Here is a 22517-nt window from a genome sequence, read left to right on the forward strand (position 1 = left end):
AATGCAATATTATGCGAAATTCTGAGATTTGAAGGCCAAATCACATATCGTGATACTACATGAAATAGTATCGAAATATTGGTAAAAATGAATATATTTACGTAATATCAAACTACATGAAAAACGTGAAAAAAGTCACTATATATCCATATTTGAGGATTTTAACTTCAAATCATAGAGCGAGGTTTCGTATTATTTAGATCCAAGAAAAGACATATGACAATGTTGTTTCCAATACAACTGATAAAAAACAATGTGTTTTCATTAGAATTACCTATAATGTTCTTGATTTTCCGTTTATATTAACGATGGAAGATGTACACGTAAAACCGCTCTAATCCGGCTGAAACGTCGATATATGCAATAAAAACCGAACTTCTCCCCTTTTCAATATCTTACTCAGTATTTTAACGAGAAACAAATAGAAGATTGAAAATGAAGTATTTAAGGTTATTATCTAATCAATTATGTGTTTGCATAATTTTTATCGTATATATATGAATTAATACCCATGGACTAAAAATTCACAAAAACGTGGAAAACGGCAAAATATTGCCTAATTCGATGACATTTTGTTTAAATCACATGAAGGAAAAGGGAATGATAAACGTCAAAATATTGCTAAATTCGATGATTTTTCGTACGAAACAAAATGCAAGAAAACTTGCTTAAAATGCAATATTATGCGAAATTCTGAGATTTCAAGGCCAAATCACATATCGTGATACTACATGAAATAGTATCGAAATATTGGTATAAATGAATATATTTACGTAATATCAAACAACATGAAAAACGTGAAAAAAGTCACTATTTAACCATATTTGAGGATTTTAACTTCAAATCATAAAGCGAGGTTTCGTATTATTTGGATCCAAGAAAAGACATATGACAATGTTGTTTCCAATACAAATGATAAAAATCAAAGTGTTTTCATTAGAATTAACTAAAATGTTCCTGGTTTTCCGTTTATATTACCGATAGAAGATGTACACGAAAATCGCTCTATTCCGGCTGAAACGTCGATATATGCAATAAAAACAGAACTTCTCCCGTTTTCAATATCTTACTCAGTATTTTAACGAGAAACAAATAGTTGATTGAAAATGAAGTATTTAAGGTTATTATCTAATCAATTATGTGTTTGCATCATTTTTATCGTATATATATGAATTAAAACCCATGGACTGAAAATTCACAAAAACGTGGAAAACGGCAAAATATTGCCTAATTCGATGATATTTTGTTTAAATCACATGAAGGAAAAGGGGATGATGAACGTCAAAATATTGCTAAATTCGATGATTTTCCGTACGAAACAAAATCCAAGAAAACTTGCTTAAAATGCAATATTATGCGAAATTCTGAGATTTGAAGGCCAAATCACATATCGTGATACTACATGAAATAGTATCGAAATATTGGTAAAAATGAATATATTTACGTAATATCAAACTACATGAAAAACGTGAAAATGAATGTACTACATGAAATCCTCAAATATAACCATATTTGAGGATTTTAACTTCAAATCATAGAGCGAGGTTTCGTATTATTTAGATCCAAGAAAAGACATATGACAATGTTGTTTCCAATACAAATGATAAAAAAAATGTGTTTTCATTAGAATTTACTATAATGTTCTTGATTTTCCGTTTATATTAACGATGGAAGATGTACACGTAAAACCGCTCTAATCCGGCTGAAACGTCGATATATGCAATAAAAACCGAACTTCTCCCCTTTTCAATATCTTACTCAGTATTTTAACGAGAAACAAATAGATGATTGAAAATGAAGTATTTAAGGTTATTATCTAATCAATTATGTGTTTGCATCATTTTTATCGTATATATATGAATTAAAACCCATGGATTCACATAAACGTGGAAAACGGCAAAATATTGCCTAATTCGATGATATTTTGTTTAAATCACATGAAGGAAAAGGAGATGATAAACGTCAAAATATTGCTATATTCGATGATTTTTCGGACGAAACAAAATGCAAGAAAACTTGCTTAAAATGCAATATTATGCGAAATTCTGAGATTTGAAGGCCAAATCACATATCGTGATACTACATGAAATAGTATCGAAATATTGGTAAAAATGAATATATTTACGTAATATCAAACTACATGAAAAACGTGAAAAAAGTCACTATATAACCATATATGAGGATTTTAACTTCATATTATAGAGCGAGGTTTCGTATTATTTAGTTCCAAGAAAAGACATATGACAATGTTGTTTCCAATACAAATGATAAAAAACAATGTGTTTTCATTAGAATTAACTATAATGTTCTTCATTTTCCGTTTATATTAACGAGGGAAGATGTACACGTAAAACCGCTCTAATCCGGCTGAAACGTCGATATATGCAATAAAAACCGAACTTCTCCCCTTTTCTACATCTTACTCAGTATTTTAACGAGAAACAAATACATGATTGAAAATGAAGTATTTAAGGTTATTATCTAATCAATTATGTGTTTGCATAATTTTTATCGTATATATATGAATATATATATATATATATACCCATGGACTAAAAATTCACAAAAACGTGGAAAACGGCAAAATATTGCCTAATTCGATGATATTTTGTTTAAATCACATGAAGGAAAAGGGAATGATAAACGTCAAAATATTGCTAAATTCGATGATTTTCCGTACGAAACAAAATGCAAGAAAACTTGCTTAAAATGCAATATTATGCGAAATTCTGAGATTTCAAGGCCAAATCACATATCGTGATACTACAAGAAATAGTATCGAAATATTGGTAAAAATGAATATATTTACGTAATATCAAACTACATGAAAAACGTGAAAAAAGTCACTATTTAACCATATTTGAGGATTTTAACTTCAAATCATAGAGCGAGGTTTCGTATTATTTGGATCCAAGAAAAGACATATGACAATGTTGTTTCCAATACAAATGATAAAAATCAAAGTGTTTTCATTAGAATTAACTAAAATGTTCCTGGTTTTTCGTTTATATAACCGATAGAAGATGTACACGAAAATCGCTCTATTCCGGCTGAAACGTCGATATATGCAATAAAAACAGAACTTCTCCCCTTTTCAATATCTTACTCAGTATTTTAACGAGAAACAAATAGTTGATTGAAAATGAAGTATTTAAGGTTATTATCTAATCAATTATGTGTTTGCATCATTTTTATCGTATATATATGAATTAATACCCATGGACTGAAAATTCAAAAAACGTGGAAAAACGGCAAAATATTGCCTAATTCGATGATATTTTCTTTAAATCACATGAAGGAAAAGGGGATGATAAACGTCAAAATATTGCTAAATTCGATGATTTTTCGTACGAAACAAAATGCAAGAAAACTTGCTTAAAATGCAATATTACGCGAAATTCTGAGATTTGAAGGGCAAATCACATATCGTGATACTACATGAAATAGGATCGGAATATTGGTAAAAATGAATATATTTGCGTAATATCAAACTACATGATTAACGTGAAAAAGTTACTATTTTACCATATTTGAGGATTTTACCTTCAAATCATAGAGCGAGGTTTCGTATTATTTAGATCCAAGAAAAGACATATGACAATGTTGTTTCCAATACAAATGATAAAAATCAATGTGTTTTCATTAGAATTAACTAAAATGTTCCTGATTTTCCGTTTATATTTCCGATGGAAGATGTACACGAAAACCGCTCTATTCCGGCTGAAACGTCGATATATGCAATAAAATCAGAACTTCTCCGCCTTTTAATATCTTACTCAGTATTTTAACGAGAAAGAAATAGTTGATTGAAAATGAAGTATTTAAGGTTATTATCTAATCAATTATGTGTTTGCATCATTTTTATCGTATATATATGAATTAAAACCCATGGACTGAAAATTCACAAAAACGTGGAAAACGGCAAAATATTGCCTAATTCGATGATATTTTGTTTAAATCACATGAAGGAAAAGGAGATGATAAACGTCAAAATATTGCTATATTCGATGATTTTTCGTAAGAAACAAAATGCAAGAAAACTTGCTTAAAATGCAATATTATGCGAAATTCTGATATTTGAAGGCCAAATCACATATCGTGATACTACATGAAATAGTATCGAAATATTGGTAAAAATGAATATATTTACGTAATATCAAACTACATGAAAAACGTGAAAAAATTCACTATATAACCATATTTGAGGATTTTAACTTCAAATCATAGAGCGAGGTTTCGCATTATTTAGTTCCAAGAAAAGACATATGACAATGTTGTTTCCAATACAAATGATAAAAAACAATGTGTTTTCATTAGAATTAACTATAATGTTCTTCATTTTCCGTTTATATTAACGAGGGAAGATGTACACGTAAAACCGCTCTAATCCGGCTGAAACGTCGATATATGCAATAAAAACCGAACTTCTCCCCTTTTCTACATCTTACTCAGTATTTTAACGAGAAACAAATAGATGATTGAAAATGAAGTATTTAAGGTTATTATCTAATCAATTATGTGTTTGCATAATTTTTATCGTATATATATGAATTAATACCCATGGACTAAAAATTCACAAAAACGTGGAAAACGGCAAAATATTGCGTAATTCGATGATATTTTGTTTAAATCACATGAAGGAAAAGGGAATGATCAACGTCAAAATATTGCTAAATTCGATGATTTTCCGTACGAAACAAAATGCAAGAAAACTTGCTTAAAATGCAATATTATGCGAAATTCTGAGATTTCAAGGCCAAATCACATATCGTGATACTACATGAAATAGTATCGAAATATTGGTAAAAATGAATATATTTACGTAATATCAAACTACATGAAAAACGTGAAAAAAGTCACTATTTAACCATATTTGAGAATTTTAACTTCAAATCATAGAGCGAGGTTTCGTATTATTTGGATCCAAGAAAAGACATATGACAATGTTGTTTCCAATACAAATGATAAAAATCAAAGTGTTTTCATTAGAATTAACTAAAATGTTCCTGGTTTTCCGTTTATATAACCGATAGAAGATGTACACGAAAATCGCTCTATTCCGGCTGAAACGTCGATATATGCAATAAAAACAGAACTTCTCCCCTTTTCAATATCTTACTCAGTATTTTAACGAGAAACAAATAGTTGATTGAAAATGAAGTATTTAAGGTTATTATCTAATCAATTATGTGTTTGCATAATTTTTATCGTATATATATGAATTAATACCCATGGACTGAAAATTCAAAAAACGTGGAAAAACGGCAAAATATTGCCTAATTCGATGATATTTTCTTTAAATCACATGAAGGAAAAGGGGGATGATAAACGTCAAAATATTGCTAAATTCGATGATTTTTCGTACGAAACAAAATGCAAGAAAACTTGCTTAAAATGCAATATTACGCGAAATTCTGAGATTTGAAGGGCAAATCACATATCGTGATACTACATGAAATAGGATCGGAGTATTGGTAAAAATGAATATATTTGCGTAATATCAAACTACATGATTAACGTGAAAAAGTTACTATTTTACCATATTTGAGGATTTTACCTTCAAATCTTAGAGCGAGGTTTCGTATTATTTAGATCCAAGAAAAGACATATGACAATGTTGTTTCCAATACAAATGATAAAAATCAATGTGTTTTCATTAGAATTAACTAAAATGTTCCTGATTTTCCGTTTATATTTCCGATGGAAGATGTACACGAAAACCGCTCTATTCCGGCTGAAACGTCGATATATGCAATAAAATCAGAACTTCTCCGCCTTTCAATATCTTACTCAGTATTTTAACGAGAAAGAAATAGTTGATTGAAAATGAAGTATTTAAGGTTATTATCTAATCAATTATGTGTTTGCATCATTTTTATCGTATATATATGAATTAAAACCCATGGACTGAAAATTCACAAAAACGTGGAAAACGGCAAAATATTGCCTAATTCGATGTTATTTTGTTTAAATCACCTGAAGGAAAAGGAGATGATAAACGTCAAAATATTGCTATATTCGATGATTTTTCGTACGAAACAAAATGCAAGAAAACTTGCTTAAAATGCAATATTATGCGAAATTCTGAGATTTGAAGGCCAAATCACATATCGTGATACTACATGAAATAGTATCGAAATATTGGTAAAAATTAATATATTTACGTAATATCAAACTACATGAAAAACGTGAAAAAAGTCACTATGTAACCATATTTGAGGATTTTAACTTCAAATCATAGAGCGAGGTTTCGTATTATTTAGATCCAAGAAAAGACATATGACAATGTTGTTTCCAATACAACTGATAAAAAACAATGTGTTTTCATTAGAATTAACTATAATGTTTTGATTTTCCGTTTATATTAACGATGGAAGATGTACACGTAAAACCGCTCTAATCCGGCTGAAACGTCGATATATGCAATAAAAACCGAACTTCTCCCCTTTTCAATATCTTCCTCAGTATTTTAACGAGCAACAAATAGATGATTGAAAATGAAGTATTTATGGTTATTATCTAATCAATTATGTGTTTGCATCATTTTTATCGTATATATATGAATTAAAACCCATGGACTGAAAATTCACATAAACGTGGAAAACGGCAAAATATTGCCTAATTCGATGATATTTTGTTTAAATCACATGAAGGAAAAGGAGATGATAAACGTCAAAATATTGCTATATTCGATGATTTTTCGTACGAAACAAAATGCAAGAAAACTTGCTTAAAATGCAATATTATGCGAAATTCTGAGATTTGAAGGCCAAATCACATATCGTGATACTACATGAAATAGTATCGAAATATTGGTAGAAATGAATATATTTACGTAATATCAAACTACATGATTAACGTGAAAAAGTTACTATTTTACCATATTTGAGGATTTTACCTTCAAATCATAGAGCGAGGTTTCGTATTATTTAGATCCAAGAAAAGACATATGACAATGTTGTTTCCAATACAAATGATAAAAATCAATGTGTTTTCATTAGAATTAACTAAAATGTTCCTGATTTTCCGTTTATATTTCCGATGGAAGATGTACACGAAAACCGCTCTATTCCGGCTGAAACGTCGATATATGCAATAAAATCAGAAATTCTCCGCCTTTCAATATCTTACTCAGTATTTTAACGAGAAAGAAATAGTTGATTGAAAATGAAGTATTTAAGGTCATTATCTAATCAATTATGTGTTTGCATCATTTTTATCGTATATATATGAATTAAAACCCATGGACTGAAAATTCACAAAAACGTGGAAAACGGCAAAATATTGCCTAATTCGATGATATTTTGTTTAAATCACCTGAAGGAAAAGGAGATGATAAACGTCAAAATATTGCTATATTCGATGATTTTTCGTACGAAACAAAATGCAAGAAAACTTGCTTAAAATGCAATATTATGCGAAATTCTGAGATTTGAAGGCCAAATCACATATCGTGATACTACATGAAATAGTATCGAAATATTGGTAAAAATGAATATATTTACGTAATATCAAACTACATGAAAAACGTGAAAAAAGTCACTATATATCCATATTTGAGGATTTTAACTTCAAATCATAGAGCGAGGTTTCGTATTATTTAGATCCAAGAAAAGACATATGACAATGTTGTTTCCAATACAACTGATAAAAAACAATGTGTTTTCATTAGAATTACCTATAATGTTCTTGATTTTCCGTTTATATTAACGATGGAAGATGTACACGTAAAACCGCTCTAATCCGGCTGAAACGTCGATATATGCAATAAAAACCGAACTTCTCCCCTTTTCAATATCTTACTCAGTATTTTAACGAGAAACAAATAGAAGATTGAAAATGAAGTATTTAAGGTTATTATCTAATCAATTATGTGTTTGCATAATTTTTATCGTATATATATGAATTAATACCCATGGACTAAAAATTCACAAAAACGTGGAAAACGGCAAAATATTGCCTAATTCGATGACATTTTGTTTAAATCACATGAAGGAAAAGGGAATGATAAACGTCAAAATATTGCTAAATTCGATGATTTTTCGTACGAAACAAAATGCAAGAAAACTTGCTTAAAATGCAATATTATGCGAAATTCTGAGATTTCAAGGCCAAATCACATATCGTGATACTACATGAAATAGTATCGAAATATTGGTATAAATGAATATATTTACGTAATATCAAACAACATGAAAAACGTGAAAAAAGTCACTATTTAACCATATTTGAGGATTTTAACTTCAAATCATAAAGCGAGGTTTCGTATTATTTGGATCCAAGAAAAGACATATGACAATGTTGTTTCCAATACAAATGATAAAAATCAAAGTGTTTTCATTAGAATTAACTAAAATGTTCCTGGTTTTCCGTTTATATTACCGATAGAAGATGTACACGAAAATCGCTCTATTCCGGCTGAAACGTCGATATATGCAATAAAAACAGAACTTCTCCCGTTTTCAATATCTTACTCAGTATTTTAACGAGAAACAAATAGTTGATTGAAAATGAAGTATTTAAGGTTATTATCTAATCAATTATGTGTTTGCATCATTTTTATCGTATATATATGAATTAAAACCCATGGACTGAAAATTCACAAAAACGTGGAAAACGGCAAAATATTGCCTAATTCGATGATATTTTGTTTAAATCACATGAAGGAAAAGGGGATGATGAACGTCAAAATATTGCTAAATTCGATGATTTTCCGTACGAAACAAAATCCAAGAAAACTTGCTTAAAATGCAATATTATGCGAAATTCTGAGATTTGAAGGCCAAATCACATATCGTGATACTACATGAAATAGTATCGAAATATTGGTAAAAATGAATATATTTACGTAATATCAAACTACATGAAAAACGTGAAAATGAATGTACTACATGAAATCCTCAAATATAACCATATTTGAGGATTTTAACTTCAAATCATAGAGCGAGGTTTCGTATTATTTAGATCCAAGAAAAGACATATGACAATGTTGTTTCCAATACAAATGATAAAAAAAATGTGTTTTCATTAGAATTTACTATAATGTTCTTGATTTTCCGTTTATATTAACGATGGAAGATGTACACGTAAAACCGCTCTAATCCGGCTGAAACGTCGATATATGCAATAAAAACCGAACTTCTCCCCTTTTCAATATCTTACTCAGTATTTTAACGAGAAACAAATAGAAGATTGAAAATGAAGTATTTAAGGTTATTATCTAATCAATTATGTGTTTGCATAATTTTTATCGTATATATATGAATTAATACCCATGGACTAAAAATTCACAAAAACGTGGAAAACGGCAAAATATTGCCTAATTCGATGACATTTTGTTTAAATCACATGAAGGAAAAGGGAATGATAAACGTCAAAATATTGCTAAATTCGATGATTTTTCGTACGAAACAAAATGCAAGAAAACTTGCTTAAAATGCAATATTATGCGAAATTCTGAGATTTCAAGGCCAAATCACATATCGTGATACTACATGAAATAGTATCGAAATATTGGTATAAATGAATATATTTACGTAATATCAAACAACATGAAAAACGTGAAAAAAGTCACTATTTAACCATATTTGAGGATTTTAACTTCAAATCATAAAGCGAGGTTTCGTATTATTTGGATCCAAGAAAAGACATATGACAATGTTGTTTCCAATACAAATGATAAAAATCAAAGTGTTTTCATTAGAATTAACTAAAATGTTCCTGGTTTTCCGTTTATATTACCGATAGAAGATGTACACGAAAATCGCTCTATTCCGGCTGAAACGTCGATATATGCAATAAAAACAGAACTTCTCCCGTTTTCAATATCTTACTCAGTATTTTAACGAGAAACAAATAGATGATTGAAAATGAAGTATTTAAGGTTATTATCTAATCAATTATGTGTTTGCATAATTTTTATCGTATATATATGAATTAAAACCCATGGACTGAAAATTCACATAAACGTGGAAAACGGCAAAATATTGCCTAATTCGATGATATTTTGTTTAAATCACATGAAGGAAAAGGAGATGATAAACGTCAAAATATTGCTATATTCGATGATTTTTCGGACGAAACAAAATCCAAGAAAACTTGCTTAAAATGCAATATTATGCGAAATTCTGAGATTTGAAGGCCAAATCACATATCGTGATACTACATGAAATAGTATCGAAATATTGGTAAAAATGAATATATTTACGTAATATCAAACTACATGAAAAACGTGAAAATGAATGTACTACATGAAATCCTCAAATATAACCATATTTGAGGATTTTAACTTCAAATCATAGAGCGAGGTTTCGTATTATTTAGATCCAAGAAAAGACATATGACAATGTTGTTTCCAATACAAATGATAAAAAAAATGTGTTTTCATTAGAATTTACTATAATGTTCTTGATTTTCCGTTTATATTAACGATGGAAGATGTACACGTAAAACCGCTCTAATCCGGCTGAAACGTCGATATATGCAATAAAAACCGAACTTCTCCCCTTTTCAATATCTTACTCAGTATTTTAACGAGAAACAAATAGATGATTGAAAATGAAGTATTTAAGGTTATTATCTAATCAATTATGTGTTTGCATCATTTTTATCGTATGTATATGAATTAAAACCCATGGACTGAAAATTCACATAAACGTGGAAAACGGCAAAATATTGCCTAATTCGATGATATTTTGTTTAAATCACATGAAGGAAAAGGAGATGATAAACGTCAAAATATTGCTATATTCGATGATTTTTCGGACGAAACAAAATGCAAGAAAACTTGCTTAAAATGCAATATTATGCGAAATTCTAAGATTTGAAGGCCAAATCACATATCGTAATACTACATGAAATAGTATCGAAATATTGGTAAAAATGAATATATTTACGTAATATCAAACTACATGAAAAACGTGAAAAAAGTCACTATATAACCATAATTGAGGATTTTAACTTCAAATCATAGAGCGAGGTTTCGTATTATTTAGTTCCAAGAAAACACATATGACAATGTTGTTTCCAATACAAATGATAAAAAACAATGTGTTTTCATTAGAATTAACTATAATGTTCTTCATTTTCCGTTTATATTAACGAGGGAAGATGTACACGTAAAACCGCTCTAATCCGGCTGAAACGTCGATATATGCAATAAAAACCGAACTTCTCCCCTTTTCTACATCTTACTCAGTATTTTAACGAGAAACAAATAGATGATTGAAAATGAAGTATTTAAGGTTATTATCTAATCAATTATGTGTTTGCATAATTTTTATCGTATATATATGAATTAATACCCATGGACTAAAAATTCACAAAAACGTGGAAAACGGCAAAATATTGCCTAATTCGATGACATTTTGTTTAAATCACATGAAGGAAAAGGGAATGATAAACGTCAAAATATTGCTAAATTCGATGATTTTTCGTACGAAACAAAATGCAAGAAAACTTGCTTAAAATGCAATATTATGCGAAATTCTGAGATTTCAAGGCCAAATCACATATCGTGATACTACATGAAATAGTATCGAAATATTGGTAAAAATGAATATATTTACGTAATATCAAACTACATGAAAAACGTGAAAAAAGTCACTATTTAACCATATTTGAGGATTTTAACTTCAAATCATAAAGCGAGGTTTCGTATTATTTGGATCCAAGAAAAGACATATGACAATGTTGTTTCCAATACAAATGATAAAAATCAAAGTGTTTTCATTAGAATTAACTAAAATGTTCCTGGTTTTCCGTTTATATTACCGATAGAAGATGTACACGAAAATCGCTCTATTCCGGCTGAAACGTCGATATATGCAATAAAAACAGAACTTCTCCCGTTTTCAATATCTTACTCAGTATTTTAACGAGAAACTAATAGTTGATTGAAAATGAAGTATTTAAGGTTATTATCTAATCAATTATGTGTTTGCATCATTTTTATCGTATATATATGAATTAAAACCCATGGACTGAAAATCACATAAACGTGGAAAACGGCAAAATATTGCCTAATTCGATGATATTTTGTTTAAATCACATGAAGGAAAAGGAGATGATAAACGTCAAAATATTGCTATATTCGAGGATTTTTCGGACGAAACAAAATGCAAGAAAACTTGCTTAAAATGCAATATTATGCGAAATTCTGAGATTTGAAGGCCAAATCACATATCGTGATACTACATGAAATAGTATCGAAATATTGGTAAAAATGAATATATTTACGTAATATCAAACTACATGAAAAACGTGAAAAAAGTCACTATATAACCATATATGAGGATTTTAACTTCATATTATAGAGCGAGGTTTCGTATTATTTAGTTCCAAGAAAAGACATATGACAATGTTGTTTCCAATACAAATGATAAAAAACAATGTGTTTTCATTAGAATTAACTATAATGTTCTTCATTTTCCGTTTATATTAACGAGGGAAGATGTACACGTAAAACCGCTCTAATCCGGCTGAAACGTCGATATATGCAATAAAAACCGAACTTCTCCCCTTTTCTACATCTTACTCAGTATTTTAACGAGAAACAAATACATGATTGAAAATGAAGTATTTAAGGTTATTATCTAATCAATTATGTGTTTGCATAATTTTTATCGTATATATATGAATTAATACCCATGGACTAAAAATTCACAAAAACGTGGAAAACGGCAAAATATTGCCTAATTCGATGATATTTTGTTTAAATCACATGAAGGAAAAGGGAATGATAAACGTCAAAATATTGCTAAATTCGATGATTTTCCGTACGAAACAAAATGCAAGAAAACTTGCTTAAAATGCAATATTATGCGAAATTCTGAGATTTCAAGGCCAAATCACATATCGTGATACTACATGAAATAGTATCGAAATATTGGTAAAAATGAATATATTTACGTAATATCAAACTACATGAAAAACGTGAAAAAAGTCACTATTTAACCATATTTGAGGATTTTAACTTCAAATCATAGAGCGAGGTTTCGTATTATTTGGATCCAAGAAAAGACATATGACAATGTTGTTTCCAATACAAATGATAAAAATCAAAGTGTTTTCATTAGAATTAACTAAAATGTTCCTGGTTTTCCGTTTATATAACCGATAGAAGATGTACACGAAAATCGCTCTATTCCGGCTGAAACGTCGATATATGCAATAAAAACAGAACTTCTCCCCTTTTCAATATCTTACTCAGTATTTTAACGAGAAACAAATAGTTGATTGAAAATGAAGTATTTAAGGTTATTATCTAATCAATTATGTGTTTGCATCATTTTTATCGTATATATATGAATTAATACCCATGGACTGAAAATTCAAAAAACGTGGAAAAACGGCAAAATATTGCCTAATTCGATGATATTTTCTTTAAATCACATGAAGGAAAAGGGGATGATAAACGTCAAAATATTGCTAAATTCGATGATTTTTCGTACGAAACAAAATGCAAGAAAACTTGCTTAAAATGCAATATTACGCGAAATTCTGAGATTTGAAGGGCAAATCACATATCGTGATACTACATGAAATAGGATCGGAATATTGGTAAAAATGAATATATTTGCGTAATATCAAACTACATGATTAACGTGAAAAAGTTACTATTTTACCATATTTGAGGATTTTACCTTCAAATCATAGAGCGAGGTTTCGTATTATTTAGATCCAAGAAAAGACATATGACAATGTTGTTTCCAATACAAATGATAAAAATCAATGTGTTTTCATTAGAATTAACTAAAATGTTCCTGATTTTCCGTTTATATTTCCGATGGAAGATGTACACGAAAACCGCTCTATTCCGGCTGAAACGTCGATATATGCAATAAAATCAGAACTTCTCCGCCTTTTAATATCTTACTCAGTATTTTAACGAGAAAGAAATAGTTGATTGAAAATGAAGTATATAAGGTTATTATCTAATCAATTATGTGTTTGCATCATTTTTATCGTATATATATGAATTAAAACCCATGGACTGAAAATTCACAAAAACGTGGAAAACGGCAAAATATTGCCTAATTCGATGATATTTTGTTTAAATCACATGAAGGAAAAGGAGATGATAAACGTCAAAATATTGCTATATTCGATGATTTTTCGTACGAAACAAAATGCAAGAAAACTTGCTTAAAATGCAATATTATGCGAAATTCTGATATTTGAAGGCCAAATCACATATCGTGATACTACATGAAATAGTATCGAAATATTGGTAAAAATGAATATATTTACGTAATATCAAACTACATGAAAAACGTGAAAAAATTCACTATATAACCATATTTGAGGATTTTAACTTCAAATCATAGAGCGAGGTTTCGCATTATTTAGTTCCAAGAAAAGACATATGACAATGTTGTTTCCAATACAAATGATAAAAAACAATGTGTTTTCATTAGAATTAACTATAATGTTCTTCATTTTCCGTTTATATTAACGAGGGAAGATGTACACGTAAAACCGCTCTAATCCGGCTGAAACGTCGATATATGCAATAAAAACCGAACTTCTCCCCTTTTCTACATCTTACTCAGTATTTTAACGAGAAACAAATAGATGATTGAAAATGAAGTATTTAAGGTTATTATCTAATCAATTATGTGTTTGCATAATTTTTATCGTATATATATGAATTAATACCCATGGACTAAAAATTCACAAAAACGTGGAAAACGGCAAAATATTGCGTAATTCGATGATATTTTGTTTAAATCACATGAAGGAAAAGGGAATGATCAACGTCAAAATATTGCTAAATTCGATGATTTTCCGTACGAAAAAAAATGCAAGAAAACTTGCTTAAAATGCAATATTATGCGAAATTCTGAGATTTCAAGGCCAAATCACATATCGTGATACTACATGAAATAGTATCGAAATATTGGTAAAAATGAATATATTTACGTAATATCAAACTACATGAAAAACGTGAAAAAAGTCACTATTTAACCATATTTGAGGATTTTAACTTCAAATCATAGAGCGAGGTTTCGTATTATTTGGATCCAAGAAAAGACATATGACAATGTTGTTTCCAATACAAATGATAAAAATCAAAGTGTTTTCATTAGAATTAACTAAAATGTTCCTGGTTTTCCGTTTATATAACCGATAGAAGATGTACACGAAAATCGCTCTATTCCGGCTGAAACGTCGATATATGCAATAAAAACAGAACTTCTCCCCTTTTCAATATCTTACTCAGTATTTTAACGAGAAACAAATAGTTGATTGAAAATGAAGTATTTAAGGTTATTATCTAATCAATTATGTGTTTGCATAATTTTTATCGTATATATATGAATTAATACCCATGGACTGAAAATTCAAAAAACGTGGAAAAACGGCAAAATATTGCCTAATTCGATGATATTTTCTTTAAATCACATGAAGGAAAAGGGGGATGATAAACGTCAAAATATTGCTAAATTCGATGATTTTTCGTACGAAACAAAATGCAAGAAAACTTGCTTAAAATGCAATATTACGCGAAATTCTGAGATTTGAAGGGCAAATCACATATCGTGATACTACATGAAATAGGATCGGAGTATTGGTAAAAATGAATATATTTGCGTAATATCAAACTACATGATTAACGTGAAAAAGTTACTATTTTACCATATTTGAGGATTTTACCTTCAAATCATAGAGCGAGGTTTCGTATTATTTAGATCCAAGAAAAGACATATGACAATGTTGTTTCCAATACAAATGATAAAAATCAATGTGTTTTCATTAGAATTAACTAAAATGTTCCTGATTTTCCGTTTATATTTCCGATGGAAGATGTACACGAAAACCGCTCTATTCCGGCTGAAACGTCGATATATGCAATAAAATCAGAGCTTCTCCGCCTTTTAATATCTTACTCAGTATTTTAACGAGAAAGAAATAGTTGATTGAAAATGAAGTATTTAAGGTTATTATCTAATCAATTATGTGTTTGCATCATTTTTATCGTATATATATGAATTAAAACCCATGGACTGAAAATTCACAAAAACGTGGAAAACGGCAAAATATTGCCTAATTCGATGATATTTTGTTTAAATCACCTGAAGGAAAAGGAGATGATAAACGTCAAAATATTGCTATATTCGATGATTTTTCGTACGAAACAAAATGCAAGAAAACTTGCTTAAAATGCAATATTATGCGAAATTCTGAGATTTGAAGGCCAAATCACATATCGTGATACTACATGAAATAGTATCGAAATATTGGTAAAAATGAATATATTTACGTAATATCAAACTACATGAAAAACGTGAAAAAAGTCACTATATAACCATATTTGAGGATTTTAACTTCAAATCATAGAGCGAGGTTTCGTATTATTTAGATCCAAGAAAAGACATATGACAATGTTGTTTCCAATACAACTGATAAAAAACAATGTGTTTTCATTAGAATTAACTATAATGTTCTTGATTTTCCGTTTATATTAACGATGGAAGATGTACACGTAAAACCGCTCTAATCCGGCTGAAACGTCGATATATGCAATAAAAACCGAACTTCTCCCCTTTTCAATATCTTACTCAGTATTTTACGAGAAACAAATAGAAGATTGAAAATGAAGTATTTAAGGTTATTATCTAATCAATTATGTGTTTGCATCATTTTTATCGTATATATATATGAATTAATACCTATTGACGGAAAATTTACAAAAACGTGGAAAACGGCAAAATATTGCCTAATTCGATGATATTTTGTTTAAATCACATGAAGGAAAAGGGGATGATAAACGTTAAAATATTGCTAAATTCGATGATTTTTTTTACGAAGCAAAATGCAAGAAAACTTGCTTAAAATGCAATATTATGCGAAATTCTGAGATTTGAAGGCCAAATCACATATCGTGATACTACATGAAATTGTATCAAAATATTGGTAAAAATGAATATATTTACGTAATATCAAACTACATGAAAAACGTGAAAAAAGTCACTATATAACCATATTTGAGGATTTTAACTTCAAATCATAGAGCGAGGTTTCGTATTATTTAGATCCAAGAAAAGACATATGACAATGTTGTTTCCAATACAAATGATAAAAAACAATGTGTTTTCATTAGAATTAACTATAATGTTCTTGATTTTCCGTTTATATTAACGAGGGAAGATGTACACGTAAAACCGCTCTAATCCGGCTGAAACGTCGATATATGCAATAAAAACCGAATTTCTCCCCTTTTCAATATCTTCCTCAGTATTTTAACGAGAAACAAATAGATGATTGAAAATGAAGTATTTATGGATATTATCTAATCAATTATGTGTTTGCATCATTTTTATCGTATATATATGAATTAAAACCCATGGACTGAAAATTCACATAAACGTGGAAAACGGCAAAATATTGCCTAATTCGATGATATTTTGTTTAAATCACATGAAGGAAAAGGAGATGATAAACGTCAAAATATTGCTATATTCGATGATTTTTCGGACGAAACAAAATGCAAGAAAACTTGCTTAAAATGCAATATTATGCGAAATTCTGAGATTTGAAGGCCAAATCACATATCGTGATACTACATGAAATAGTATCGAAATATTGGTAAAAATGAATATATTTACGTAATATCAAACTACATGAAAAACGTGAAAAAAGTCACTATATAACCATATTTGAGGATTTTAACTTCATATTATAGAGCGAGGTTTCGTATTATTTAGTTCCAAGAAAAGACATATGACAATGTTGTTTCCAATACAAATGATAAAAATCAAAGTGTTTTCATTAGAATTAACTAAAATGTTCCTTGTTTTCCGTTTATATAACCGATAGAAGATGTACACGAAAATCGCTCTATTCCGGCTGAAACGTCGATATATGCAATAATAACAGAACTTCTCCCCTTTTCAATATCTTACTCAGTATTTTAACGAGAAAGAAATAGTTGATTGAAAATGAAGTATTTAAGGTTATTATCTAATCAATTATGTGTTTGCATCATTTTTATCGTATATATATGAATTAAAACCCATGGACTGAAAATTCACAAAAACGTGGAAAACGGCAAAATATTGCCTAATTCGATGATATTTTGTTTAAATCACATGAAGGAAAAGGAGATGATAAACGTCAAAATATTGCTATATTCGATGATTTTTCGGACGAAACAAAATGCAAGAAAACTTGCTTAAAATGCAATATTATGCGAAATTCTGATATTTGAAGGCCAAATCACATATCGTGATACTACATGAAATAGTATCGAAATATTGGTAAAAATGAATATATTTACGTAATATCAAACTACATGAAAAACGTGAAAAAAGTCACTATATAACCATATTTGAGGATTTTAACTTCAAATCATAGAGCGAGGTTTCGCATTATTTAGTTCCAAGAAAAGACATATGACAATGTTGTTTCCAATACAAATGATAAAAAACAATGTGTTTTCATTAGAATTAACTATAATGTTCTTCATTTTCCGTTTATATTAACGAGGGAAGATGTACACGTAAAACCGCTCTAATCCGGCTGAAACGTCGATATATGCAATAAAAACCGAACTTCTCCTCTTTTCTACATCTTACTCAGTATTTTAACGAGAAACAAATAGATGATTGAAAATGAAGTATTTAAGGTTATTATCTAATCAATTATGTGTTTGCATAATTTTTATCGTATATATATGAATTAATACCCATGGACTGAAAATTCACAAAAACGTGGAAAACGGCAAAATATTGCCTAATTCGATGATATTTTGTTTAAATCACATGAAGGAAAAGGGAATGATCAACGTCAAAATATTGCTAAATTCGATGATTTTCCGTACGAAACAAAATGCAAGAAAACTTGCTTAAAATGCAATATTATGCGAAATTCTGAGATTTCAAGGCCAAATCACATATCGTGATACTACATGAAATAGTATCGAAATATTGGTAAAAATGAATATATTTACGTAATATCAAACTACATGAAAAACGTGAAAAAAGTCACTATTTAACCATATTTGAGGATTTTAACTTCAAATCATAGAGCGAGGTTTCGTATTATTTGGATCCAAGAAAAGACATATGACAATGTTGTTTCCAATACAAATGATAAAAATCAAAGTGTTTTCATTAGAATTAACTAAAATGTTCCTGGTTTTCCGTTTATATAACCGATAGAAGATGTACACGAAAATCGCTCTATTCCGGCTGAAACGTCGATATATGCAATAAAAACAGAACTTCTCCCCTTTTCAATATCTTACTCAGTATTTTAACGAGAAACAAATAGTTGATTGAAAATGAAGTATTTAAGGTTATTATCTAATCAATTATGTGTTTGCATCATTTTTATCGTATATATATGAATTAATACCCATGGACTGAAAATTCAAAAAACGTGGAAAACGGCAAAATATTGCCTAATTCGATGATATTTTCTTTAAATCACATGAAGGAAAAGGGGGATGATAAACGTCAAAATATTGCTAAATTCGATGATTTTTCGTACGAAACAAAATGCAAGAAAACTTGCTTAAAATGCAATATTACGCGAAATTCTGAGATTTGAAGGGCAAATCACATATCGTGATGCTACATGAAATAGGATCGGAGTATTGGTAAAAATGAATATATTTGCGTAATATCAAACTACATGATTAACGTGAAAAAGTTACTATTTTACCATATTTGAGGATTTTACCTTCAAATCATAGAGCGAGGTTTCGTATTATTTAGATCCAAGAAAAGACATATGACAATGTTGTTTCCAATACAAATGATAAAAATCAATGTGTTTTCATTAGAATTAACTAAAATGTTCCTGATTTTCTGTTTATATTTCCGATGGAAGATGTACACGAAAACCGCTCTATTCCGGCTGAAACGTCGATATATGCAATAAAATCAGAACTTCTCCGCCTTTCAATATCTTACTCAGTATTTTAACGAGAAAGAAATAGTTGATTGAAAATGAAGTATTTAAGGTTATTATCTAATCAATTATGTGTTTGCATCATTTTTATCGTATATATATGAATTAAAACCCATGGACTGAAAATTCACAAAAACGTGGAAAACGGCCAAATATTGCCCAATTCGATGATATTTTGTTTAAATCACAGGAAGGAAAAGGGGATGATAAACGTTAAAATATTGCTAAATTCGATGATTTTTCGTACGAAGCAAAATGTAAGAAAACTTGCTTAAAATGCAATATTATGCGAAATTCTGAGAGTTGAAGGCCAAATCACATATCGTGATACTACATGAAATAGTATCGAATTATTGGTAAAAATGAATATATTTACGTAATATCAAACTACATGAAAAACGTGAAAAAAGTCACTATATAACCATATTTGAGGATCTTAACTTCAAATCATAGAGCGAGGTTTCGTATTATTTAGATCCAAGAAAAGACATATGACAATGTTGTTTCCAATACAAATGATAAAAAACAATGTGTTTTCATTAGAATTAACTATAATGTTCTTGATTTTCCGTTAATATTAACGATGGAAGATGTACACGTAAAACCGCTCTAATCCGGCTGAAACGTCGATATATGCAATAAAAACCGAACTTCTCCCCTTTTCAATATCTTACTCAGTATTTTAACGAGAAACAAATAGATGATTGAAAATGAAGTATTTAAGGTTATTATCTAATCAATTATGTGTTTGCATCATTTTTATCGTATATATATATGAATTAATACCAATGGACGGAAAATTCACAAAAACGTGGAAAACGGCAAAATATTGCCTAATTCGATGATATTTTGTTTAAATCACATGAAGGAAAAGTGGATGATGAACGTCAAAATATTGCTAAATTCGATGATTTTCCGTACGAAGCAAAATGCAAGAAAACTTGCTTAAAATGCAATATTATGCGAAATTCTGAGATTTGAAGGCCAAATCACATATCGTGATACTACGTGAAATTGTATCGAAATATTGGTAAAAATGAATATATTTACGTAATATCAAACTACATGAAAAACGTGAAAAAAGTCACTATATAACCATATTTAAGGATTTTAACTTCAAATCATAGAGCGAGGTTTCGTATTATTTAGATCCAAGAAAAGACATATGACAATGTTGTTTCCAATACAAATGATAAAAAACAATGTGTTTTCATTAGAATTAACTATAATGTTCTTGATTTTCCGTTTATATTAACGAGGGAAGATGTACACGTAAAACCGCTCTAATCCGGCTGAAACGTCGATATATGCAATAAAAACCGAATTTCTCCCCTTTTCAATATCTTCCTCAGTATTTTAACGAGAAACAAATAGATGATTGAAAATGAAGTATTTAAGGTTATTATCTAATCAATTATGTGTTTGCATAATTTTTATCGTATATATATGAATTAATACCCATGGACTGAAAATTCAAAAAACGTGGAAAAACGGCAAAATATTGCCTAATTCGATGATATTTTCTTTAAATCACATGAAGGAAAAGGGGGATGATAAACGTCAAAATATTGCTAAATTCGATGATTTTTCGTACGAAACAAAATGCAAGAAAACTTGCTTAAAATGCAATATTACGCGAAATTCTGAGATTTGAAGGGCAAATCACATATCGTGATACTACATGAAATAGGATCGGAGTATTGGTAAAAATGAATATATTTGCGTAATATCAAACTACATGATTAACGTGAAAAAGTTACTATTTTACCATATTTGAGGATTTTACCTTCAAATCATAGAGCGAGGTTTCGTATTATTTAGATCCAAGAAAAGACATATGACAATGTTGTTTCCAATACAAATGATAAAAATCAATGTGTTTTCATTAGAATTAACTAAAATGTTCCTGATTTTCCGTTTATATTTCCGATGGAAGATGTACACGAAAACCGCTCTATTCCGGCTGAAACGTCGATATATGCAATAAAATCAGAGCTTCTCCGCCTTTTAATATCTTACTCAGTATTTTAACGAGAAAGAAATAGTTGATTGAAAATGAAGTATTTAAGGTTATTATCTAATCAATTATGTGTTTGCATCATTTTTATCGTATATATATGAATTAAAACCCATGGACTGAAAATTCACAAAAACGTGGAAAACGGCAAAATATTGCCTAATTCGATGATATTTTGTTTAAATCACCTGAAGGAAAAGGAGATGATAAACGTCAAAATATTGCTATATTCGATGATTTTTCGTACGAAACAAAATGCAAGAAAACTTGCTTAAAATGCAATATTATGCGAAATTCTGAGATTTGAAGGCCAAATCACATATCGTGATACTACATGAAATAGTATCGAAATATTGGTAAAAATGAATATATTTACGTAATATCAAACTACATGAAAAACGTGAAAAAAGTCACTATATAACCATATTTGAGGATTTTAACTTCAAATCATAGAGCGAGGTTTCGTATTATTTAGATCCAAGAAAAGACATATGACAATGTTGTTTCCAATACAACTGATAAAAAACAATGTGTTTTCATTAGAATTAACTATAATGTTCTTGATTTTCCGTTTATATTAACG

This window comes from Procambarus clarkii, chromosome 81 (assembly GCF_040958095.1).
Source record: "Procambarus clarkii isolate CNS0578487 chromosome 81, FALCON_Pclarkii_2.0, whole genome shotgun sequence".
Lineage (NCBI taxonomy): Eukaryota > Metazoa > Arthropoda > Malacostraca > Decapoda > Cambaridae > Procambarus > Procambarus clarkii.